The 5,446-nt window shown below is 51.1% G+C and overlaps 1 protein-coding gene across 1 annotated transcript in view; it reads left to right on the top strand.

The window, feature by feature from the left end:
* The first annotated feature begins 2,312 nt into the window (after positions 1-2,312).
* The window catches only part of LOC117801735, a 74,810-nt gene continuing 71,676 nt past the window's right edge, over positions 2,313-5,446 (top strand). Inside the window, exon 1 of the mRNA XM_034657161.1 lies at positions 2,313-2,645. The gene's annotated coding sequence lies outside the window, so the exon portion shown is untranslated. The remainder of the gene's footprint in view (positions 2,646-5,446) is intronic.

Raw genomic sequence — 5,446 nt, 5'->3', positions numbered from 1 at the left:
GCAGCTGCTTAACCAACTGAAGGACCCAGGTGACCCTATAAATAGAGTTTTATTAGGACATAGCCATGCCCATTTATTTACACACTGTGGTACTTCTGTAGGCGGAATTGAGTGTATGTCACAGGGACTGTATAATTGACAAAGCCTAACATATTTATCCGGCCCTTTATAGAGAAAGTGTGCCGTCTCCTGACATACACAACCTCACTTTTTAATTTAATGTTTAATCTGTACTGTACTCACATGTTTCAAAATCCCCTGAACATAAAAAGGTAAGCAGAGAAAGCCACTCCCATCCCTGTCCTCTCAGGCGGTGCCCACCCCCTCGAGAGCCCCCATGATTAGCCCTCATGCCTCTTTCCAGAGATGGTTTTAGTATGCACAGAAGCAAAAATTCTTCTCCCCACTTTTCAACGGGATTTCATGTAATTCTCACCAAATCTCCTGAAGGTAAGACGGATTAGCCCCCTTTTACTGATGAGGACACTGACGCTTGTCTGGGGTGGTGGGCTGGCAGGGTGGAGTGGGGGCCCTTAGCTGTCACAGACCGTGGGACCCCAGGGCTTGTGATTTCACTTTGGAGGCCAGGGGCTCACCTAGCTGCTGAACTGGGAGCTGCACTCACCCCCAGGGGAGCCCCCCACCTCCTTCGGGTGGTCCCAACCACCACCACAGGCTGCTTTCTCCCTATCCCCCCCCCATCTCTTTACAAGTGAAAATGTCAAGCGAAAAATACAATGGGCTCCCTGTCCCCATCATCACCTTCCTGGGCATCATTCTGCTTTTTGTGTGTATCTTTCCCTCCCTTTTTTGTTGGAGTTTTTTTAGAAATTCATTTCACAGAAAATTAACCATCTTAAAGTGAAAAATCCCGTGGAGTTTAGTACTGACAATGCCAACCACGCCCCTCTGTTTAGTTTCAGAACACTTTCATCCCCCGCCAAAAGAGACCTTGTATCCGTGACAGTTTCTCCCCATCCCCCACTCCCCTTGCTCCTGGCAACCAGGAATTTACCTACCACCTCCATGGATTTGCCTGTTCTGGATGTTTCTATAAATGGGATCCCATACTATGTGACCTTTTGGTGTCTGGCTTCTTTCACTGAGCATCTGTGCTGTAGCGCGTGTCAGCCCCTCATTCTTTTTTTAGGGCTGAGTAATATTCCGACCTATGGATGGACCACATTGTCTTCATCCATCGGTCCCTTGAGGGATGTTTTGGTTGTTTCCTGGACACAACCTCTCATCTCACCCATAAATACTTCAATATGAATCCCTAACCAAAAAAGGACCTAAAAAATCCAACATGATGAAAATTCTATCAACAGACCTTTAAAAAGGAAGACTAATTCCTTAGGATTCCCGTTATAGCACCCAGCCCGAGTTCCATTCTCCCTGTCTAAGCCACGAACTTTCTTACATATAGGTGGTGATCGTTTCACGGTGTGCGCAAATATTGAAGCATTACGTCGGCCCACCTGAAACTGATATAACGCTCTATGTCAATTAGACCTCAATTAAAAACAACAACAGTGCGGCTTTCCCCAGTAAGATAGATATCCCAACTTTGACTCCCCCTTGGAAAAAATATGGAGTCTCTCTGTGCCCCCAGAAGCTTCTTAGAAGAAAAAGATAACCCTCACTGGAAGGCCTCCTTTGAATAGAATCGCGGGAGGGTCGCCTCAGTTGTTAGAACCCAAGTCTTTGCCTGTAGCAGACAAACTTGCAATCAACTGCTTTTTTTTTTTTTTTTTTGCTTGGAAAGCCTGTTTTCCTTCTTTCTGCTTTTCTGTTCAAATAATACAACCCCTCGGGCTAAGGAGAGGTGGGGGGTGGGTAAGGGGAAGCTGTTTGGAGAATGAACAGAAAAGACTCAGGGAGGGGTTAGCAGCTGTCTTCTAATGATTGTGGGTTTTTTTTTTTTTTTTTTTGGTAAGGGCATCAATAATTTAGGTTGCGATTGGTGGAGGGGAGACGGTTAAATTCTAAGCGTGATTCCACAGCCTGCTTGCTTCATGCCTGTTCTACACGCCCCCTCCGCAGACCCCCCAAGTGGAAGAGGGAGAGCCCTCGTGTTACCATCTCTCTTCCGCTCCTTAAGAGAAGCCCGTCTGAAGGGAGGTGGACTGGAGGATAAACAGCACCTTTCTAGAAACTAGGGTCTTGCCCTGTGCTGGGAGGTCGCCGTGCGGTGCTCAGGGGCTCAGAGAAGAGAGCAAGAAATTAATTTTTCCCTGAGGAGCAATGGGGGGGCACGTCCTTGGCTGGATCAGCCTCCCGGTGCTGGGTCTCCGGGGAGCCCTTTGCTGGAAATGATCAGTTGCTGATGAGCTGTCGATCCTCCCCTCCCTCCTCCCAGAATCAGGGAAACCTCCTCCTCTTTCTCTTTTACCCCCTGGCAGCTGGCACAGCAGCCCCACTTGGCGCCTGCCTTTGTGGGGAGCCCTCAGCTCAGAGCACGGCTGCTCCTGGCGTCCCCCCTTCTTTCCCCTCTTCTCCTTTCCATTGGATGGGCAATGAGTGCGTGGGCTTCCGCTGGCTCGGCTCCCCAGACGCTGGCGAGGTGGGACCCTCAGGACAGCCGGAGGACCCGCCGCGCTGTCCACTAGCCGCACCGCCGGAGCCCCGGAGCCCATGCGATACAGGTGAGTGAGCGGGTCTTCCAGAGCTGGGGACGCTGGGGCCGGGTCCTGTGGGGAATCTAAGCCGCATTTCCTCGCTGCACCGTTACCTCCGTCTGCAAAGGTGGAAACGCGATGACCTCCCGCATCCCCTTCCTAAGAATAGTATTTTGGGGGGTGGGGGAAAGACTGTTTATTTCCACATTTTACTTGTTTCTGTCTTAAAAACCGCTTCCCCCTTCTGAAGAGTTTCTCTGCGCGGGAGGTGGGGGGCAGCCCCCTCGGTTCCAGCGTGTACTTGTTTCTTAAAAACCCATTTTCTTTCACCTGCTCTTAGCCACCTTGCAGCGCCTCTGTCTTTGCCACCTGCGCTGGGGTTGTGCTGTTTCCCCAGTGATGAGTTTCCGATGGAAGCCAAATTGTACTTTTTTACGTCCTCCGCCCCCACCCCGCCTTCGCTCAAGTGTGCAGGAGCTTCTGTCTGCTTTGAGACCCAGGCAGGCTGGACAAGGGACAGGGCTCGGGATCAAGCGCTCCTCCCCTCCCCCACCGCGTCTGTCTTTGGCGGTCCCCCCCAAAACAAAAGTTGCCTACGCCCCGTGTGGCCTGGCCTTGTTTTCTGTGCTCAAGGCTGCGTGAACGCGTTGGGAAACTGGTGATGGCAGATGGAGTTTAGGCTGTTGAGAATAATTGCTTCGTCTTAGGAAAGCGCTTGTTCCGTTTAATATTTAATATTCTCCCCTCCCTCGCGCCAAATGACAAGAAGCCACAGCGCTTGTCACCCCTCTAGACCAATACCTCCCTTGTATTTTGGACAGGGTTGACTCTCAGGGTGGCTTTTGTTCCTCAAGAAGTGCGAGAGACTGGCAGCGGGATCCTTCTCCCTTCCCTCCTGCTCTAGCTGCCGGCAGGGACAGCCTCACAGGACACGTGCCGCGGCGACCCGAGGGGGCGGGAGGGGGAGGCGGACGGCTGGGCTCCTGCCTTCTCCCGGGCTCCTGCTTCGGGGGCCCTGGGAGACTGAGCCCCGAGAAGGAACCAGAATAGATTGTAAACAGGAGGACGGACCTCTCCGGAGGCGGCAGCCTCGCTGGGGCTGAACCGACAGGAGGGGGAGCCCACACCTGCGCCCCGTCACTCCTTAGCTCTGAGCCGGGGGTCCTGGGGATGGGTCTCCGCTAGGGATCCGGCTGCGTCCGGTTTCCCGTTAGGGTCCTCGACTTCAGAGCATCCTTGCCATTTCCCACGCAGACTCTTTCAGGGACAGTCTTAGGCCCCTTGGGGAGCGGGGGGGGGGGNGGGGGAGGGGTGCGGGGATGAGGTAGGGTGGGGAATGGAGGGAGGCTGGGGGTCTGTGTTTGATGCTGGTCCCTCCCTTCGCACTTGGCCTCTAGGCCCTAGGACACCCCAAACCCAGGCTGCAGGAAGGCCCCTAAAACTCCAAACATCTTGAGTGGCTGAGTTTATCCCTGTTGATATTTTGTTTTCCTCCAGAGATTTGCAGAGACGCCTAAAGATGTCACTTAGGGGCAAATACCATCCTTCCTCTTGGCGGGTTTAATAAGACGGATTTAATTCAATTCTGCTGAGTGTCCACCACTCTCCCCTCCCCCCAACCCCAGTAAACAGAAAGATCAGGACCAGGGTTCCAGAAACAAAGGGTGGATTTGACATTGAGCAAAGTAGTGGGCAAATGACCTGCAAAGTAATGCCCAGTGTGACTCCGGGACATCAAAAACTCTGGCGGAGGGTTTTACTCATTTATTTTATTATTGTTTTTGAAATGTTAGCTTATGGGACCAGAGGACCCAAATGACCTGGGGCAAGTGAGGGGAGATTCTATTCTAGGATCTTTCAACCCTGTCTTCCCCTGTGACACGCAAGGACTCTTGGGTTGCTCTACCCCCTCTGGCAAGGCCAAACCTGTCTGATGGGGGAGGCTGACTGACTTATCCGCTCACCAGAATCCCCAGACCTTCCCCTCAAAGCTCCAGCAGCCCCCTCTAGGAATGCAGGGTCTCAGGTCCCACCAGCTTGGCTGAGTTAGCATCTGCATTTGAACACATCCTGGGCAGCCCAGAGCTGGTGGGAGTCTGAGAAGCTGTGGAAGCATCACTGGACCCTCAGTGAGTCAGTGTTCCTGGCTGACCGCCAGGTTGACACTCGTGCCCTCCTTCTAGGGTTCCTGGAAGGCCTGGTGAGGTGACACGCGGTCCTGGGTACAGAGGAGGGGCTTACTAAATCTTGGCTACTTTTTTAATACGCACATTTTTTCTTTTTAAATTCACTTTCTTTTTTTTTTGTTTTTTGAGTCAGTGTTCCTGGCTGACCGCCAGGTTGACACTCGTGCCCTCCTTCTAGGGTTCCTGGAAGGCCTGGTGAGGTGACACGCGGTCCTGGGTACAGAGGAGGGGCTTACTAAATCTTGGCTACTTTTTTAATACGCACATTTTTTCTTTTTAAATTCACTTTCTTTTAAAATTTGTTTCTGTTTGTTTCTTTTTTAAAATTTATTTTATTTTTTAATTTTTTTAAAAAGATTTTTTTTTCATTTGACTGAGAGAGGGCACAGGCAGAGGGAGAGGGAGAAGCAGGCTCCCCACTAAGCAGGCAGCCAGATGTGGATGCGGGGCTCGATCCCAGAACTCAGGAATCATGACCTGAGCCACCCAGGCGCCCCTAGTCTTTTGATAAATTGGCTACTTTTAAATTACTCTCCAGAGCAAGAGTGTATGTCCAACTTCTTCTTTTCTTTTTAAATTATAAAATACACTTAATGCACAATTTCCCATTTTATTTTTATTTATTTATTTATTTATTTATTT

The sequence above is a fragment of the Ailuropoda melanoleuca genome, chromosome 4, assembly GCF_002007445.2.
Source record: "Ailuropoda melanoleuca isolate Jingjing chromosome 4, ASM200744v2, whole genome shotgun sequence".
NCBI classification, from domain to species: Eukaryota; Metazoa; Chordata; class Mammalia; order Carnivora; family Ursidae; genus Ailuropoda; species Ailuropoda melanoleuca.
This window is presented reverse-complemented; position numbering and strand designations above follow the sequence as displayed.